The following is a 21119-nucleotide window of genomic DNA, read 5'->3' as shown; positions in this document are numbered from 1 at the left end:
TCGCCTTCCAGCCCTGCGGCCTCCCTGTGTCCCAGGAGGGATTGACCGCCAGTTCGCCAATTTACAACTTGCAGCACCCGCTTCGCGGGTGCCGCTGCGCGGCGACTGGTGTGGGGTTGAGGCTGCAGGCACACCAGAGAACAACACCCGGGAGGAAGAGAGATCAGCGGGAGGCGACTGTGGGCGCGTGGTGCAGGGACTCCAAAGACCAGGAGTCCCCGCGTTGCACAGGTGTGCACGGCCGCGCCCACAGCAAGACACGCCCCCAGCCGGCCAAACAGTGGTAAAAGCGAACACACTCAGAGAGCAGTGGGACCCAGTTGGAAAAAGACCCTTACCAGGACGTTATTCCGGACATCGCCATCAGCACGAGAAGCAGAGCGGGTAATCGCCTTCCAGCCCTGCGGCCTCCCTGTGTCCCAGGAGGGATTGACCGCCAGTTCGCCAATTTACAACTTGCAGCACCCGCTTCGCGGGTGCCGCTGCGCGGCGACTGGTGTGGGGTTGAGGCTGCAGGCACACCAGAGAACAACACCTGGGAGGAAGAGAGATCAGCGGGAGGCGACTGTGGGCGCGTGGTGCAGGGACTCCAAAGACCAGGAGTCCCCGCGTTGCACAGGTGTGCACGGCCGCGCCCACAGCAAGACACGCCCCCAGCCGGCCAAACAGTGGTAAAAGCGAACACACTCAGAGAGCAGTGGGACCCAGTTGGAAAAAGACCCTTACCAGGACGTTATTCCGGACATCGCCATCAGCACGAGAAGCAGAGCGGGTAATCGCCTTCCAGCCCTGCGGCCTCCCTGTGTCCCAGGAGGGATTGACCGCCAGTTCGCCAATTTACAACTTGCAGCACCCGCTTCGCGGGTGCCGCTGCGCGGCGACTGGTGTGGGGTTGAGGCTGCAGGCACACCAGAGAACAACACCCGGGAGGAAGAGAGATCAGCGGGAGGCGACTGTGGGCGCGTGGTGCAGGGACTCCAAAGACCAGGAGTCCCCGCGTTGCACAGGTGTGCACGGCTGCGCCCACAGCAAGACACGCCCCCAGCCGGCCAAACAGTGGTAAAAGCGAACACACTCAGAGAGCAGTGGGACCCAGTTGGAAAAAGACCCTTACCAGGACATTATTCCGGACATCGCCATCAGCACGAGAAGCAGAGCGGGTAATCGCCTTCCAGCCCTGCGGCCTCCCTGTGTCCCAGGAGGGATTGACCGCCAGTTCGCCAATTTACAACTTGCAGCACCCGCTTCGCGGGTGCCGCTGCGCGGCGACTGGTGTGGGGTTGAGGCTGCAGGCACACCAGAGAACAACACCCGGGAGGAAGAGAGATCAGCGGGAGGCGACTGTGGGCGCGTGGTGCAGGGACTCCAAAGACCAGGAGTCCCCGCGTTGCACAGGTGTGCTCGGCCGCGCCCACAGCAAGACACGCCCCCAGCCGGCCAAACAGTGGTAAAAGCGAACACACTCAGAGAGCAGTGGGACCCAGTTGGAAAAAGACCCTTACCAGGACGTTATTCCGGACATCGCCATCAGCACGAGAAGCAGAGCGGGTAATCGCCTTCCAGCCCTGCGGCCTCCCTGTGTCCCAGGAGGGATTGACCGCCAGTTCGCCAATTTACAACTTGCAGCACCCGCTTCGCGGGTGCCGCTGCGCGGCGACTGGTGTGGGGTTGAGGCTGCAGGCACACCAGAGAACAACACCCGGGAGGAAGAGAGATCAGCGGGAGGCGACTGTGGGCGCGTGGTGCAGGGACTCCAAAGACCAGGAGTCCCCGCGTTGCACAGGTGTGCACGGCCGCGCCCACAGCAAGACACGCCCCCAGCCGGCCAAACAGTGGTAAAAGCGAACACACTCAGAGAGCAGTGGGACCCAGTTGGAAAAAGACCCTTACCAGGACGTTATTCCGGACATCGCCATCAGCACGAGAAGCAGAGCGGGTAATCGCCTTCCAGCCCTGCGGCCTCCCTGTGTCCCAGGAGGGATTGACCGCCAGTTCGCCAATTTACAACTTGCAGCACCCGCTTCGCGGGTGCCGCTGCGCGGCGACTGGTGTGGGGTTGAGGCTGCAGGCACACCAGAGAACAACACCCGGGAGGAAGAGAGATCAGCGGGAGGCGACTGTGGGCGCGTGGTGCAGGGACTCCAAAGACCAGGAGTCCCCGCGTTGCACAGGTGTGCACGGCCGCGCCCACAGCAAGACACGCCCCCAGCCGGCCAAACAGTGGTAAAAGCGAACACACTCAGAGAGCAGTGGGACCCAGTTGGAAAAAGACCCTTACCAGGACGTTATTCCGGACATCGCCATCAGCACGAGAAGCAGAGCGGGTAATCGCCTTCCAGCCCTGCGGCCTCCCTGTGTCCCAGGAGGGATTGACCGCCAGTTCGCCAATTTACAACTTGCAGCACCCGCTTCGCGGGTGCCGCTGCGCGGCGACTGGTGTGGGGTTGAGGCTGCAGGCACACCAGAGAACAACACCCGGGAGGAAGAGAGATCAGCGGGAGGCGACTGTGGGCGCGTGGTGCAGGGACTCCAAAGACCAGGAGTCCCCGCGTTGCACAGGTGTGCACGGCCGCGCCCACAGCAAGACACGCCCCCAGCCGGCCAAACAGTGGTAAAAGCGAACACACTCAGAGAGCAGTGGGACCCAGTTGGAAAAAGACCCTTACCAGGACGTTATTCCGGACATCGCCATCAGCACGAGAAGCAGAGCGGGTAATCGCCTTCCAGCCCTGCGGCCTCCCTGTGTCCCAGGAGGGATTGACCGCCAGTTCGCCAATTTACAACTTGCAGCACCCGCTTCGCGGGTGCCGCTGCGCGGCGACTGGTGTGGGGTTGAGGCTGCAGGCACACCAGAGAACAACACCCGGGAGGAAGAGAGATCAGCGGGAGGCGACTGTGGGCGCATGGTGCAGGGACTCCAAAGACCAGGAGTCCCCGCGTTGCACAGGTGTGCACGGCCGCGCCCACAGCAAGACACGCCCCCAGCCGGCCAAACAGTGGTAAAAGCGAACACACTCAGAGAGCAGTGGGACCCAGTTGGAAAAAGACCCTTACCAGGACGTTATTCCGGACATCGCCATCAGCACGAGAAGCAGAGCGGGTAATCGCCTTCCAGCCCTGCGGCCTCCCTGTGTCCCAGGAGGGATTGACCGCCAGTTCGCCAATTTACAACTTGCAGCACCCGCTTCGCGGGTGCCGCTGCGCGGCGACTGGTGTGGGGTTGAGGCTGCAGGCACACCAGAGAACAACACCCGGGAGGAAGAGAGATCAGCGGGAGGCGACTGTGGGCGCGTGGTGCAGGGACTCCAAAGACCAGGAGTCCCCGCGTTGCACAGGTGTGCACGGCCGCGCCCACAGCAAGACACGCCCCCAGCCGCAACGCCCCTATTAAGAACAGCACAACATCGCGTAGCGGGACGCGAGCGGGACGCCCGGAGCGAAGCCCGGGCAAAGGGCGGGCCCTCTGTGGCCCTCAGGGGCCGGAAGAGGCCGGGCTGGGCCAGCCCCCTAAAAATTGCCCCCCCAAACACCTTACAACCGGCTACCACTATTATACACAGTACCCCCTGCAATGAGGAAAACTGCGAAGAAGACCAGGATGCCCATTCTAAGATCGAGCACAAAAGCTAAATCGGATAATCCACCATCTCTACCGACCCTAACTGCCATTGATAAAATGCTTAAGCAGACCATAGGGGCGGTTTCCGATGCTATAGCGAATACTGAGAGAAGATTGTCATTACCAACCGTAACCGTCATCCAAGACACTCAGGAATCACTCTTCAATTTGTCAGAAGCATCTGAGAACTCGGTAGAGGAGACTTATACCAGCCGGCCCATGACCCCACCATCTTTCGCCGACCTTCCTTGTGCCCAGGCGGTCGCTGAAGCCAGCAGGGACAGCCCTGGTGCACAATTAAGCAGTCAAACAACCATAAAGGACTTAGATGCACCCACGGAGGAGAAAACGTTGCATAGGGATGGCCGCAAACAAGGGAAGAAAAAAGGTCACGCAAAGTCCAGCAACCATAACTTGGTTACACCCATCACCCCGCTTACACCGGGTATACCATGCTGGATAACCAACATGGTGGCGGATTTGAAATCTGACCTAGAGCATTCCATCACGGTACTGTTAAAGCCCCTTATAGCAAAAATAGACAGATTAACATCATTGGTCAATAACAAGGGGATAATCCCGAAATCTCATCCCGTGCAGGAACGAGATGTGACAAATTCCAAGGCCCCGGTTACAACAAATCTACCGAAAGAGAAGGTCTCTTTAGTGCAAAATAGTGCCCCCAAACCCAACAATGTTAATAACACCAGTGTCTTGCAGAAAGGAGCCAAGGAAAAACAGAAGGCCGCTTCCACCCCACAAGCAGGTAAAAATAAAAATCAATCATTAATCGGTAACAATAAATCTTTACCTAGCTCTTCACTAACACTTGAAGAAAATAAGGCCCAAACCCCGAAGGCAGACCCCAAGACCGTCTGCACCCCTGCTGCGGCAACCAACAACGATAAGAAAACAGCCACACGCTTCCGGACAATTAATCTCCCCCCTGAGGCATTACCATTTGTGGTTGTCCTTACAGGAGTGCCCCCACTTAAGGAGGGCCAAAGGGAATCACAAATTGAACTAAAAAACAAATGCGCTCAGTGGCTGCAAATACATAGGCCCCTGCCCCCAAACATCTATGGGGAAATCCTCTCAGTGAGAAGGGGCGAGTGGATTGGAAAAGGCACTAAGACCATCGCAGGAGACATCATCACGGTGAATTTTAGAGACATGACAGCAGTCAACTTCATCTGCAACGCCCCCCCGAGTTATACCCGCTCACAAATCCTCCCGGTCCACCTATCTTATTTCTATCCCTTGGCACCTCAAAGGCCCAGGCAGAATTACATTCAGAACAGAACACCACACCCGGGTTTCCAATATGGCCCCCCTCAATGGCAAAGGCCAAATCCTGTATTTCCAGTATTTCCTACTTATGATTCTTCATTGATGCAGTACAACCATTGGAACAGGTTCAGTACACTTGAAGGGGTGGACTGACAGAGAATGACTTGCTTCCCATCATTCATCCAAAGCAGGAACGAGCCAAGCCTTACACCATTAGGGGACAAAGTGGGAGTAATCCACGGACAACCTGACTTTATGGACCCTGTGTATACCACAGAAGTTAGGAGTATACCGCCAACCAGCACCCAGGGCACAGGGGAGGGGACATACTACGAGAACAGAATCGTTAACCCCCCCGGGCCGCAACCAAGCAGGGCCGTCGTACCCGCAAAGGACAAACAACTAAGTCCACCGAAAGGCGAAGGTAGAAGGACTCCGAAGGCAATAACTTATGATAACTTACTTATAGCCACCTGGAACATCGCAGGGCTAGCGACAAAGTTTACATCCCAGGACTGGCTCAGCTACACAAGGAAATTCCACATCCTATGCCTCCAAGAGACCTGGGCTACTGAACCGCATGAATATAGCATGGAGGGATATAAAAGCTTTTTCGTTCCTGCAAAAAAAGCTACCTCAGGGAGAGCGAGCGGGGGGCTCGCGATTTATGTCCACCTAGACATTGATGGCACCTGGTCCAACACCAAATGGGTCACACGTAACCTTCAGGTACTAAGGTTCACTTCGTCAAGCCTAACCTTCCTGTTAATGAATTGGTATAATACACCGGCCACAACGGAGAAGGGAGTAGCTATAAAAGAACTTGAGATTTGCTTGAACTCTTTATCTAAGACACCAGAGCCCATGAATTTAATTTTAATGGGAGATTTTAATTGTCACCTCTGCGAAAACCTGTTACCTGCCAATAATGACTGGTCAAAATGTACAATCATGAAAGGCCCACACTTCACCCACTCACCAGAGGGTTGGGACCTAGAGAGACTAATGAAAAGGTACAACCTCGCCCACACCATGGATCTTGCCATCCTAAACGAGAGAGGAGAACTTACTCCAACATTCAAAGGCAGGGGCTGTTATTCTTATATTGACTTTGCATTAGTTTCGGCTCATTTAAAAAGACTTATTAGCACAAACTTCACAGAGGCCAGTAGCTTCAGTGATCACAACCCGGTGATCATCAAAATGGAAGGTTTTGTCTTTTCAGCGGTAAAGGGAAAGGTCACATTGGAAAGAGTGGTAGACCAGGGCAGAAGAATTAAATGGGCCAATATTGACGGGAGCTGTTTTTATAAAAAACTCTTATGTGAAGCATCAGCAGCGATCGACAAATGTCTCGACCCCTGCGTAACTGGAGGTGCGGTGGTGAAAGCATTTGAAGAAATCGCGCAGGTAGTAAATAACGCCCTTCGAACCAAGGGAGCGAATAATAACATGCCCACAAATCCCCGATGGTTCGATTCCAAATGCACAAAGGCGCTGAAAAACCTGAAGGACAGTCTACATGCCCAACCAAGGGACAAAATAAAGGTGGCACGGAACAGAGCCGAATACAAAAAAGCCGTGAAGACATGAAAACAGAGCATACAAAACCAGGCTTGGGTAGATCTAAGGGACGCCGCAGAAAGAAAGGACTCTACTGCCTTCTGGAAAGTGATCAATGCCCCATGTTTTCAGGATTCAGGAGCCCCAAAAATCCTGAATACCATCTTGCCGGAGCAATGGCAAAAACACTTCCACAGCTTATATAACCATTCAAATCATGCACCCCAAGAGGAGCTTTCCAAGGTCCATCAGCCCACTAAACCAAATTTCACCTTAAAGGAGGTCGAATTGGGAATAACCGGACTAAGCAAAAATAAGGCGCCGGGTCCGGACGGAATACCACCAGACTTATTCCTAAGCAAACCAGAGCTATGGGCTCCGCTGCTCACGAGGGTGCTAAATGAGGCAGCGGAGGTAGGCCTCCCCCAGTCCTGGTCAACGGCGACCATAGTCCCTATCTACAAAAAAGGCAATCGGGACGACCCCCAATGCTACCGACCCATCTCACTCATTGATGTGACAGCTAAGGTGCTGGGTAGAGTCATCCTATCAAGATTGCAAGATTGGGCAGAGGAGCACCAAATCCTCTCTGAAACACAATATGGCTTCAGGAAAGGCAGATCTACCACCGACCAATGCCTAAATCTATATCTCCTGATCGCAAAATACACCATCGCCGGGAGGGGGACAATACACATGGGGTTTATGGACCTCTCTGCGGCTTTCGACCGCGTAAACAGGAAAAAACTGTGGGCTCTGCTAATGGATCTAGGCGTGGACCACTCCCTAGTTGACACCCTACAAAATCTACATCGTAACACCTCAGCAAGCGTGAGATACAGTCAGGAAGGAAAAAAGACCGACCCCTTTAGTTGCAACAGTGGAGTAAGACAGGGGTGTATCCTCGCCCCATTCCTTTTCTCCATTTATATCAACGCATTGGAACAGGACCTTCTTAAACTTAAAGTTGACTCACCCCAAATCGGTCATCGAGCAGTACCTGTACTACTTTACGCCGATGACGCGGTTTTGCTCTCAAGAACACCCTTGGGGCTACAAAAATTAATCAATGGGTTCGTCAAATTCATGGACAAATTGGACCTGGCAACAAACCTGGAAAAGTCCTTCATCATGACATCAGGGACACCAACAAAAGGATCTTTTTCCTATAACATCGGGTCACACAAAATAGACCAGGTCAAGTCCTTTACATACCTGGGGGTATTATTTGACCACGACCTATCGTTTAAACCCCTGATCGAAAAACACTCGACCAAATTGGCGGCCGCAGTAGGAGCAATCATGGGGTACGGGCAGAGACTAGGGAAATGGTCCCCGGAACAAATTTTGACCTTATATAGATCCATTTGCTGTGCAAAAGTAAATTATGGAGCAGAAGTGTGGGGCTTTTTGGGAAAAAAAATCCAGCCACTCCAGACGGAAGAGAATAAATTTCTACGAAGAATACTGAAAGTCCCACAGAGTGTTTCGGCTCACATCATACATGAAGAGCTGGGAGAACCCTTCCTGGAGGATAAAATTAAAGTTAAACCCCTTCTGGCTTGGGTGAAGGTATGGACCAACCCCGAGGCGGCCCTAACCAGACAAATTATCGAGGATTGCCTCAAAAGAGACAAGGGTCATGCAATCCCCTGGTTGAAATTTGTTAAAGATTCGCTAACAGAGATTGGCTGCTCTGAATATTTCTTAGCCCCCGACTCTTTAACCCCGGAGTGCAAAACCTCGGTCAAAAAACTTTTGTTAGCACAGCTGAAACTGACAAGGGCAGAAAAAGAGAGGCTCAAACCTACCAATCTCTCTTACAACAATCTCACACCGAAGCAAGGTATGGAACCTTATCTAAGGGTCATGTACAATGCGCAGGATCGCTACCTCATAACCCGATTTAGAATTAATATGTTACATCACATCCTTGCAGTACCATCTGGATTTACCCGCACAGTGGAGGAGAAGGGTACCTGCGGCTGCGATCATAGATCTCCGCAGGATACCCTTCATTTTGTCCTACTGTGCCCATTCTACGCGATACCAAGACGCAAGTTCCTGGTGGGTATCCTGAAAGAGCAAAGATTCAAGCAAGCGAAACTGGCGTTGAGATTTCTAAAGGAAGCAGAGGACGCTTACACTTTATTCTGCACGATAAACTTCATTCGGATCGCAACAAGACTGAGGACTACCAGAGATATTGTCCCTTAAAAATTGCATCGGACACTTAAATTCCCTAAAACTATCCTGGCCCTTCCATCAAGTACATAAAATCTGAAACATTTATACTTTTTTAGACTAAATATTTTTAACATTGCTTTTTAACTTGTGTATGTTGTACCTGTGCTTTTATGGTGTCTTTTTAAGAATCGAATAAAGTTTATAAATTGAATTGAAATTGAATGCAATAACACCCCCTTTGAAGAGTGAGTGTTCCTGCTCCTTTTTTTTTTTTTTTTACAAATCATAAGGAGTTGCAATATGTACTTTACACGTTTCAAAGACATTTGCGTCTCATAATGTACCTTTTGTGCTTTTAGAGTCATGCTTTTATGGTTGCAAAGAGACTTCAGTTTGTCAATCGAGGCTTGTGAAGTAAAAAGAGTTCGCTCTACTCAGTCAGAATCCCCATATGAGATCTAAACAGATCGCTCCATCCAGTGAAACACTTACACGCAAGAAACACTAATTATATCAAAGCAGACTATTTATTTGCATCTTAAAAATCATTCCATAAAGGTACAATCAATATAAAATATACATTTCATCATTTTTTTTTAAAACAAAGAGACAGAAATACAGTTAAAAACACTTTGCATGTAATAGTGCAGGAGAAAAAGATGAAAGACACTAAACTTGGTCTTATTGTTGGTAATTCAGACCCTCTATGGGCATCATGGGGTAGGGATTCCCTTACCTATTTCCAATAGTTAGTTGGCCACTTCCAAATTTAACAAATGCACAATGCGCCAACGCGTTTCGGAGGCTTTCGCTGATTGTAGCCTCCTTCTTCAGGACAATAGCTATTCGTTTCTCCTTATCCAAAAGAGTCACCTGTGCAAACGCACATGGGTGACCTATTTGTTGGATTAAAATCTTGAATGAGGTTGTGTCAATGTTTCACAATTCCCCAAGCTGTAGGGTAACTTGTAGGCATAGACAAACTTGATTCTATGTTGCGTGTTTTTTTGTCACTGGATCATAAAACAATTTTCTATGCAGTCCTGTTTACCCCTCTAGGTATTGTGTCTTTTGATTAACACCGTTGTTCCACCATATGGATTGATAATCGTTCTACGACGGTGAATCCCACACCTGTTTACTGGGGGACTGGTGGCACTTGAGATTCTTTCCCAACACAGGTAAGTATCGCTCGTGGCTTAGACAGTCCAACAGCTGGCGTTCCCGGGACACCCTTCCGCGTCTGTGAGATCGCGGACAACATCAAAGAAGGCACAGCACAAACCTTTAGTACATCTGAGTCTATAGTCTTTCATTCCATACAAGCTGTTTTCAAGATGTCCTTTATGGTGAAATCTGTCATCCTACGAATGTGTGAGGTTCACTAGTTATAGGAATTGCCTTAAAAGAGACATTGATTATCTTTTCAATCTCTTGTATCCAACAAAAGTTTTAATTTATATGCAAGCAATAGTAGGACCGGAGGTGGCTAAGAAGATTGGAAAACTTGATCCTTCATGAAGGAAAGCAAAGTTTTCAAGGTTTGCCCGAGGCGAAGTTTCACTTTACCATTACCATACCTATTCTCTGAAGCTGGATGTCCCACTGAAGGAAGAAAACAATCAGAAAACCGCGTTTGCCTCTGTATCTCAGTGCTAGTCTAGTCCTGAGTAGCTTTGGAAAAACACAACAGCAGCCGCTCTGAGGCGGTCTAACTTTTATTATCCTAGGTCTTTCAGGAGAGGGAAATGAGACGCACACTTGTTGGCAGACAGTAGACAGCTTCCCAGTGGTCTGCAGGCTGCCCTGCACAAATGTTTATACCATCATGGGTTGTCCCAAGTTTATTTTATCTTTGCTAGCTTTGAAAACCTGGTGAAATAAATGAACATTTTCAAATTTTCACAGAGAAGAAAATTGCAATTTAGCACATCTCCTGTGACCAGATCCCTCTCTGGAATGTATCCCGGTAGGACTGTCCATCATACAACACTTCTTATCCTGAAAGTGTCTACTGTTAGATGCCTCTTAGTCTGTGACTCTTTATATTCTTTAGAGATTTCCCATCTGAAATTCCTCCAGTAACAATCTTTATAAAAAGTGCCTCTTCCAACACAGTTTGTTGTGAAATCTCATACTCTCTCTATTGGTCCAACTATCTTTGATCCCAGGGGCCACATCCTGATGTGCCTCTAAGCCTGAGGCAGGTGCTCGACCCCTGGGTTTCATAAACGTCATCAGGCTTGAGAAACAGAGACTGTCTTGTTATTACAGTATTTCCGGTCTGTTTGGCGGAGGCACTGTGATGTCTGGGAACCGAACCCATTGGTAAGCAGAAAATGTACCCTACCCAGCGATTTCCTTTCCCATTACAAGAAGAATATCATGCATTTGAAAAGGTAATACGTCTAATTTTAATGTGCTTACACAAGCAAACACAAGCATGGCCACGTGCTGTTTGCACGTGTGCGCACATTAAATCCAATCCTTTTGGTTTTGGAAATGTTTGTTTTTCGACGCCTATAACAGATAATCAATCATGAAGGGCGCCATGGAGAAAAATAACCTGCACCCTTTCAGACAAATTTACACACACGCCTTCACTCAAAGCCTGTGGGAACTACTAATTTGTGCACAGAGCCGTATCCCACAGTGGCATGTGCATGTCCATTACCACACACATGTCTCTATATATTGTTGTAGTGTGTAAACATTCATCTAGCTGGAGAAGTGTGGCTCAATGAGTGGAGAAGTGTGGCTCAATGATTAGAGCGGCAGACCCTGATGCAGAGGTCTAGCCCGGGCCCAGGGTTCAATTCCCCGCCTCAGCGGGTCTTGGGCTCAAAATTCCACGGACCTGATAATTCTCGCCTCGGTGCCTGTTCCAATCATGGAGTCCCACTCTGCAACTCTGGACAATAGCTTGCTTAATCTCCACAACGGCCCCCACAACGCTAAGGATGCCTGGCCTCCACCTTGGGGGTGCCCAGGAGTGGACGCCTCACAGGGAAAGCCAGGATGGGTTCCACAGCGGTATTTGTAGAAGCACCTTCAGAACCTTGCGGGTGAGTAGTGCGCTATACAAGTATCAATTTACATTTACTTTCCTATTCATTCATTCAATATCGTGCAATAAAAATCAGACACACATGCATAACCACATTGCCTTAGTTCACACTTAACATAAATGTGCATTTGTTTACTTTCGCTTTTCATACACATGTTCAGATAGGAGGGTAGCTCAATCATTGATATTAACATAATCATTAAAGTGGCAAGGTGTGTACGTGAGCATACAGGCTCTACCTGCAGGATGTGTACAATCGCACAGAGGCACAGGCTAAGCGCACACACACATAACAAGGAAGACATACAGTGCCCACGTGCATGCAGCTACAACATGCACACACTGTCCAAGATCAGAGATGGCGTATACATGGTTCACGCAATCATGTACACACACGTACACATCCATAGAGTCAACAGATATACAGACAATCCGAATACGTTTTCATGCAGCCACCACATATGCGCACACACATTAAAAGACACTGTACACCTGCATACAATCACAACAACCAGAATGTACCAACAAATATATGCATGGATAATCAACAAAAATAAAGACAATTATAACTTCTTGTATTAGACATTATCTCCTCCCTCGCCCCTGTGAGAGAGCCGGTGCGTTGCAGGCAGGAAGCACTGCACTGTCTGTGCTGTTTGAGAAAGGACTACTTTGCCTCCTATCACCAATGCAAAATGAAAAAGCGAAAATGTGCACAGCTGCGAAATTACATGGGTGGACTCAAAATGTGAAGGGCGTAACAGACAAGCAACGGCAGATGATGTTTCAATCAAACATGTCCATGATTGAAGAAGGCTGACTCCAAACTCCTGTTATGTATTTAGATTTTTGTATTAATATTAAGGGTGAGCGGGAAATCCGTTACGCCCGCGGATTTTGCGGATTTTTGGGAAATCCGCAATACGTGAATTTTGCGGATTTCCCGCAAAATCCGCAAAAAAAAAATCCGCGGACGTAACGGGTTCAAAAGTTGAACCCCCCACTCATGGAACTATTTTACAATGGCGCCAGCAAGCTGCCAGCGCCGTTGTAAAATAGTTACAAAGTTAGCTTGCACAGGAACCACTAGATAAAACGAAGCAGGTGCTGCTTTATTTTATCTAAGTGTCAGGTTTCCAGGCATTCTATCGGCAATCAAACACCCAAAATGTAATGGGACAAATGCCTGCAAGGGGTGTAACCTGTGGCAATCCCTCAGGAAACCATTCCAAACCCTTGGTTTTCACCCATTGTCTCACTCTCGACAGAGGACCTGATTTATGATTTGGCAGATTGAGTAAAGGCAGACAGGGTGTCGGAGTATTTTACTTCTGACACCCTGCCTTTACTCTGCCCTCCAAATTAAAGAGAAGTCCACTGACCCACAGACATTTTATACACTGGAAGGTACTGCGTCAGTTCCTGTCAATGTAGAAAAAGTTTGGTGGACAGCTCAATTAAGCATGGCGGCCTGTCCCTCGGACTCTGCAAGCTTTCTCTCCACTCCACAAACTCCTCACATCCCAACACCTCAGGTGGGCTGCTGATCTTTACAAGCACACTCCTCTGCACTGTGTGATGATGGTGTACACCAGGACGGTCCTTGTCCCAAATGACGATCACTCCCACCCATTTCCACCACACATCAGCACAGGACTTACGTTCTTGTCTAAACTGGGAGATCCTTTGTGACCCTGGGATCTCATGGACAGGAGGCCAGCCAACTGGCCCTTGAAGAATGCCTAGGGACCCGGGTAATAACAGCTGGCGCTAGCTGCAGGCCAGCAACATCCAGGAAAAATCCACCAAATGTTGTCCCCCTTCCTGGGGTCCCGACAAGCTCCAGGCCTCCAAAAGCCTGCGAATAATCCAGCTGCAGTCCCTTCTGCCCTAATGATTCCATGTGTCTATGTCCCAGCATCGAACTAGTGTAGTATGGTTCCAAATCCATAAGCGTCTCTCTAACTTCTGAGGCTAGAGCCCCAGTAGTTATACCCACGATGGCCTTTGTAGATGCAATGAATTAAAACGGCCACCTTTGAAATGCACTTGCCCTCTCTAAATTCCATCCTGTCTGCCAACCCACCTGGGAGGTAGGATCACTGTATTTAGTGGGGCCCAGACCCTGTCCCTTGGAATGCAGGTGCCAATCCCACCCCTACATAACCATCCAAGAGAGGTCCTTCAGTGTCAGAGTTACGCAGTTTTCCTTGAGCCTCTAGATTAAGGCCTTTTATCAGTAATGCACAGATGTGGCTGTCCTCCCAGCACCTGGATGTGAATTAGGCACAGGGTGACAGGCACACAGAGCCCTGAGCATCAAAATGCTCACTTTTCAAAATTGACATTTCCACAACCCATAATGTTGAATACACTTGCACTACCGTAGAATATTCACCATTACGAACTGTTAGACCTGGCATAATTGGCGTGGGTTTCCCCTGAATTTTTGCCTTTGCCTCCTGTGTTTTTGCTGTGTGTTGGACTTCGTTTTGCTGGTCATAGGTGCTTTGGACACTTTGTCACTGCTGTTCAGTGCCAAAGTCTAAGTGCTCCCTTTGTAAATTGTTGTTAAGGATCTGTGATTACATGATTGGCATATTTAATTTACTAGTCAGTCCATAGTACAGTGCACTGTGTGTGCCCAGGGCCTGCAAATCAAATGCTGCAGTGGGCCTGCATCACTGATTGGGCCACCCACATAAGCAGCCTGTAAATGTAGCTAAGGGCTGTGTGCATTCTAGTGGCACCCACTTGCCAGTTCCTAACCTTCCCTTTTCTTACATGCTAGTCACCCCTAAGGTAGGCCCAAGGTACCACTGTGGGCAGGGTGCAGTGTGTGTGAAAAGTGGACATACCCAGATGTGTGTGGCATGTCCTGATAGAGCAATACTGCCAATTTAGTTTTTTTATTATTGTACGGTTATCTGTTCCCATAGGATAAAATGGGGAGTATGCTTATAACTTCTTAAAAGCATACCTGCGCCTGGGAACCAGATAGGAAAATAAAGTTTAGTATGCCTGAACTCAGAATGTTAAAATGCATCTTTTTGTAAGGGTGATTTTTACATTCTGTGTTTGAAAATATCACTTTAAGAAAGTAGGTATTTTCTTCCTTAGCCAACCAGTATGCCTCTGCTAGGATGTGTATTGACTGTCTGGCTTTGGAGTTACAAGGGCTGAGGCTGTGTAGTGGCTCCAGAAGGTCTGGCTGAGTCAGCGCTAGGCTGAATAGGCCTGGTCAGCATTTGGAGTGGTGGGAGGAGTAGTACATGCAGAACAGTAGCAATGCAGGCACTCATTTCTTTATGCCTGAATTACAGCAACTCTCTATACACTGGCTCCCTTAAAGCAGTTCAAAACAGGCTTCAATTGCTGCAAAGAGCCGCAGCCAGAACAAGAAACTGCCTTCCAAATTTAAGGCACTATATCAGACTTGCAGGACAATAATGGAACTTGAGGGGAGAATTATGAGGAACATGCAAGGCCTGGCAGTTTGAAGAGCTAGAACCAGTTGTAAGCGTAGAGGGGGTTAGGGTATAGGATGCGGCCTTATGGCCTGAGCTGTAGACTTTGGAGCTGGGGAACCAGGTTCGAGCCTTGGAGTTGGCTCAGCATCCTTTGATTGTGGGCAAATCACATAATCTCCCCATGCCTGTCAAAAATGAATGTGTCCTTGGGTAACGTAACTGGTGGCCATGCAAAGCACTCCAATACCTTTGGTCGAGTTTGCGCTATATTAATCTGCCAAAAAATGGATGAGCTTTCACTGGTAGGCAATGCGAGCTTCCGGCACAGGTGGGATGTGTAAGCTGCTGGCCCTTGTGAGAAGTGTGAGGAGCTGGCATTGGTGGGTAGTCCAAATAGCCCTCTTTGGTGGGGCTTCAAGCTCTATCAATGTCAAATTGTCATCTTCAAAACACAAAAATCCCTTCCAATGTTCACACTAACGATGTGCTGTTCTATGCAAGAAGACTAGAAGAAATCACATAAACGGAATTAAATTATTGCACTCGTGACAACACAGCAACACTAAAGAGCACTCCATGTCTTGTTCTCATCATCACTTCAGGAGTAACTGGATGTCACTTCGTCTTTTTAAATCTGAGATCTTTTTACACCGTTTTTATAAAATCCTCTCTTCTTCTAACTTTCAGGTTCGTCCAAGTAGCTGGTATCTGATTTTGGATAGTTGATTTCTAATATTTTGTTCCCAAATGCAGTTGACTTGTACACGTTTGTATACCTTTTGTAGAGTTTTGAATTTATGGGTTGACCTCATAAACAGTGTCTGTTGGATCCGGCCCTTTTGGCAGGTTCACCCCAAGACTTTTTGCTTTTTCCTAGCCTGTTTCTGTGACCTGGTGTTGGTGATTTTAGGCCTCTGCGCACTTTTTCACTGTGGTACAGTGTAAAGTGCGTGAGCTCTCTGTGTATGTGTGGTGAGTGACCTGCCCTCCCATAGGAACGAATGGGGAATATGTATGCCCATGGTAGTTCCTGAAGTGTGGGGAGTGCAGGGTCAAGTTTGGTATGTGTGAACTCGTGAGATTGAATGCTGCGCAATGATATATGGGGCATGATTGTGTCTAGTGTAGAAGTGCCACTTTTAGAAGTTGGCATATTTGTGTAAATTGTGTCTGGCGTGTGATTGGCTGGTGAGCCTGGCTCCAAGAGTCTGAGAGGGTCTGCCCCGGTTGCGAATGGAGTGTTTAGCATGCTGATGTGAGGGGAGGGGTGCACCTGGGCCTGAATAGGGCTGGGCTTTCCCCACACAATGCTGGCTTCACCCCCTGTGGTGCATCTGATGTCCCTAGCCTGGCCTGTGAAAGGAGTTCCCTATAACCAGTTGTATCTGGTTCACACTGCCTGCACCCTGCTAGACAAAGAATTTCTCTGTATAAAAAGGGGCTGTGTCCCCTTACAAAATGTTCTTGTTTCCTACTTGAATCTGCTAGGGGCGTGCTGCGGCTTGGGCCCAGGGGAAGGCTTGCCTCCCTGGGCCCTGCCCAGCCCCTGGATGACTGGACTACTGAAGGAATTCCTGGGACCCCTCTGCCTTGCCTGGGGTGATTGGAGACTTTGTTTTGGCCCTGGAAAACTTTTCCTAGGATGTCCTACTTGTTGCTGGGACCCTCCTTGCTAATGGGGACATTTCTGAGGGGCCTGGCGCTGTCTGAGTCTCCCAAGCGCCTTGAGAGCGCTTTATGTTACTTATAGCGCTGGAGGGCGCTTTCTCTTGTCTCTAGAGCTGGGGAGCGTTTTTAAATCCCTATTGCGCTTGGAAGTGTTTTATTTGGTCCCCCAGCGCATTGGAGCGCTCTCCTTGTCACCAGCGTCTGGAAGTGCTTTGTTTTTACTGGCCATGTGATGGCAGGAGCCTACCCTGTCCTGCCCGCATTTTTATTAATTTGAGCGCGGGTGCCACCCCGCTTGTTGGATTGTTTGGGCGCACGGGCGCCCACCTCGCCATTTTCCCCCACGAAGGAGCCTGCTCCTGGCCGCTTCAGCGCGACCAGGAAGTCAGGCACAGTTTCACGTGACAGGGGCTGGGCTCCGTAGGCGTTACTTCTGCCTTTCCCGTTTCCAGAGAAGCTGAGCGGCGTGAGGAGAGGAGCATGGCGGCTGAGGGTGCAGGCGGGGCTCCTATGGTTGAGGAGAGCCCCACGCTGCCCAAATGAGACTGGTGATGCGGCCGCCAATGTCGGCGGGGGCCCCGCTTGCTGCAGCCATGGAGGGAGTTGCCGCCCGGAGGAGCCCCAGCCAGCCAACAGCCCGGTGAGTGAGGGGCTGCGGGGGAAAGCTCCGGGCGGGTGTTTAGGCCAGCACGAGGCCCCGTATGCTGTTGGCATGTAGGGCGGCCCCGGAAGGCAGTGGGCCGCCCCACCGTAGAGGGCATTGTTGTATGTGGCGGCCCCTAGGCTCCCAGGGGCATTGTTAAGTCCTGAGCCCCCGGAGGCTCCGACGAGGGGCATATTTTGCTTAAGAGCCCATGAGAGGCTCCACAGCTGCGGGGACATGTTTGTTTTAAGGAGCTGAGTTGGCTCCCCGCCCCCATCATTTTGAGAGGAGCCAGAGTGCTCCAAGGCCCGTGTCCAGTCCACCATTTAGGCATGGCAGTTCGGGCTGCACTGCTCCCATGAGGCACAGGGTCAGACTGATTTGCATATAGCCATGTCTGAACTGGGGTGGCTGAGTGAAATAAAGAATGGTGATGGATTAAACCCAGATCAGCTGACTTGGGGGGAGTGTTTGATTTGTTCAAACGCTCCGTCCATCATCCCCTTTTGTATCGCTTTGTTCGCCCTAAGTGTGGCAGGGTATGCTGAGACGTGAGTCTCTTGTTCACTTGGCCACTGGATTCAAGATAGCCTGGCTGATGAGGATTATGAATCCGAAACCGGTCCCAGGATGCTTGTTTCCGGTCCAGGGAAGACATGGCGTGGCAGTTCGGGCTGCACTGTTCCCATGAGGCACAGGGTCAGACTGATTTGCATATAGCCATGTCTGAACTGGGGTGGCTGAGTGAACTAAAGAATGGTGATGGATTAAACCCAGATCAGTTGACTGGGGGTGAGTGTTTGATTTGTTCAAACGCTCCGTCCATCAACCCCTTTTGTATCGCTTTGTTCGCCCTAAGTGTGGCAGGGTATGCTCAGACGTGAGTCCCTTGTTCACTTGGCCACTGGATTCAAGATAGCCTGGCTGATGAGGATTATGAATCCGAAACCGGTCCCAGGATGCTTGTTTCCGGTCCAGGGAAGACATGGCGTGGCAGTTCGGGCTGCACTGTTCCCATGAGGCACAGGGTCAGACTGATTTGCATATAGCCATGTCTGAACTGGGGTGGCTGAGTGAACTAAAGAATGGTGATGGATTAAACCCAGATCAGTTGACTGGGGGTGAGTGTTTGATTTGTTCAAACGCTCCGTCCATCAACCCCTTTTGTATCGCTTTGTTCGCCCTAAGTGTGGCAGGGTATGCTCAGACGTGAGTCCCTTGTTCACTTGGCCACTGGATTCAAGATAGCCTGGCTGATGAGGATTATGAATCCGAAACCGGTCCCAGGATGCTTGTTTCCGGTCCAGGGAAGACATGGCGTGGCAGTTAGGGCTGCACTGTTCCCATGAGGCACAGGGTCAGACTGATTTGCTTATAGCCATGTCTGAACTGGGGTGGCTGAGTGAACTAAAGAATGGTGATGGATTAAACCCAGATCAGTTGACTGGGGGTGAGTGTTTGATTTGTTCAAACGCTCTGTCCATCATCCCCTTTTGTATCGCACCGTTGAGGGGGGGCATAGTTGGTGCTTAGGGCGGTCCCGGATGACAGTGGGCCGCCCCAACATTATTAGTGAGTTGAGAGCTCCAGCATTTGGCCACAGTATTTGTTTCAGAGCCAGGGGGCTCCAATGTGGCACAGTTTCAGAGCCGGATGGCTCCAGAGGGGCATAGTTGATGTCAGAGCGTGTGTGGCTCCAACCCCCTGCGGCGCAGTTTATCTAAAGGGCCAGTGAGGGCCCATGCCGCAGTTTTGTCCTCCAGCTGTCCAGCAATTAGTGGGCAGCTGCACCGTTTAGGCGCAAGATGGAGAGTGAGTCCCTGAGAGGGACGGAGATGGCACAGTGGTGCCAGGCATTCCACAGCTGCGCAGCACTTAGTGCCAGCAGCAACGTTTAGGCCTTGTGATTGTTCCCAGCTGCCGAGCAAGTAGTGGGCAGCTGCAACGTTTAGGTTTTGCGCCAGTGGCGCACCCCTGACTGGCGCTGCATGGCAGCGCGCCCTGACATTCTGGACACAGGGCTCTTTAGTCCCTTTATTGAATGGCCAGTTTTCCTGGGGGGCTGATAGGTGAATAGGGCGCAAGGCCCTAAGGTGATTTTGCGCAATGTGGTTACCTGCTATGTTTATGATGGTAATTGCCTAATGTGAGTTTTGCGCAATGTGATGTGGTGCTAGGAAATGTAATGCATTTAATATGATTACGCACCTTGATCTTATACCTCTGAATGTTTTTATGCATCATGTGTCTTCCTTGATCTTACACCTCTGAATGTTTTTATGCTTCATGTATCTTCCTTGTTCTTACACCGCTGAATGCATGTTTATGCATCATGTGTTTCCTTCCCTTAAACCTCTGAATGTTTTAGGCATCATGTGTTTCTCTGGCACCTCTGAATGTGTTTTGATGCGTCATGTGCCTTGTTCCTTACACCGCTGAATGTATGTTTATACATCATGTGTCTTTTCTGCACCTCTGAATGTTCTATGCGTCATGTGTGAAACTTCTGCTTGTTATATGTCCAAGTGCTATTTCTAACAGTATTTCTAGTTCTAAAAGTGTTGATTCTGACAGTGGCCCAAGTGGCGCTGCCCTGTAAATAATCCCATGTGAATATTGCCCGTGCCAGTTGGCACAATGTATATTGTGTGATTACTATCTGATGTGTTTTGACAATACAAAAGTTATTTTTATATAACCTTGTGTGGAGTTCCTTTTGTGGTGTGCCTAGGATGTTGTTGCTGTTGTGTGCGTGCGCAAATGCTTTACACATTGCCTCCATGATAAGCCTGTCTGCTCGTGCCAAGCTACCAAGGGGGTGAGCAGGGGTTATCTTGGCGTGTGACTCCCTTGGCCTGGCTAGAATGGTGGTTTCTGCCTGGCTTTGGCGTCAGCCTTAGCCAACCAGAAATAGCCAGTTCTAACAGTGTCAGTTTCCTGAAAAGAATTCATGCCAAAACAAGGGTTTTTCCTTTTGATGTAGCATTGATTTTCATAATGTGGAATCCCTTGAGCCATGAGCCAGGTGTGATCTGACAAACACTGTGAAATCATAAACATTGAGGCAATCTTCCTTCCATAGAGTCCATTATCTTCTTTATAAAAATGCCGCTGTATCCCGCTAGTAGCGTTAACAATAAACTTAACTTTGGGATTTTTTTTTTAAAGAATCAGAAACATACATGTTAAGTTATGTTATGTTATTAGTGTTTTTATAACACGCTAATTGCTTGTGAGAGTATCCAGGCACTCTGTAGCAGGTCTGTAAGGCAAACCGTGGGGGCTTACCGGAAAAGCCTGGCTGCAGCTTCTTGCGAAAGCCAAGAGGAAGGGAGAAGGCTCTGATGAACCACACATACTAATAACAATTAGCACATCTGGAAACTTTATTCAAGTCATGAAAGACTTCTAAGAAATGAGTATGGGTGCATTCTGCCATGCAGTCAAAGTCCTAAGATAACCAGGCATTCCTATTCACAAGGTGCAACCGGGTGTCACCAGATATCAGCTCTCTTCAGTAAGTCACTTAGTGAGAAGCTAATATCACATGGTGAGAGACAATTATCTGGAAATGCCTACAGAGTTTTCCAGATAACTGAATAAAGGCTCTGC

The 21119-nt window shown here is 49.4% G+C and overlaps 1 protein-coding gene across 3 annotated transcripts in view; it reads right to left on the bottom strand.

Moving 5' to 3' along the window:
- KCNQ4 (potassium voltage-gated channel subfamily Q member 4) overlaps positions 1 to 21119 on the bottom strand; it is a 1014801-nt gene that overhangs the window by 159876 nt on the left and 833806 nt on the right. The gene's annotated exons all lie outside the window — the stretch shown is intronic.

This window comes from Lissotriton vulgaris, chromosome 2_1, assembly GCF_964263255.1.
Source record: "Lissotriton vulgaris chromosome 2_1, aLisVul1.2, whole genome shotgun sequence".
NCBI lineage: Eukaryota > Metazoa > Chordata > Amphibia > Caudata > Salamandridae > Lissotriton > Lissotriton vulgaris.
The sequence above is the reverse complement of the archived record's forward strand: the minus strand, read 5'-3'. Positions and strand labels throughout refer to the sequence as shown.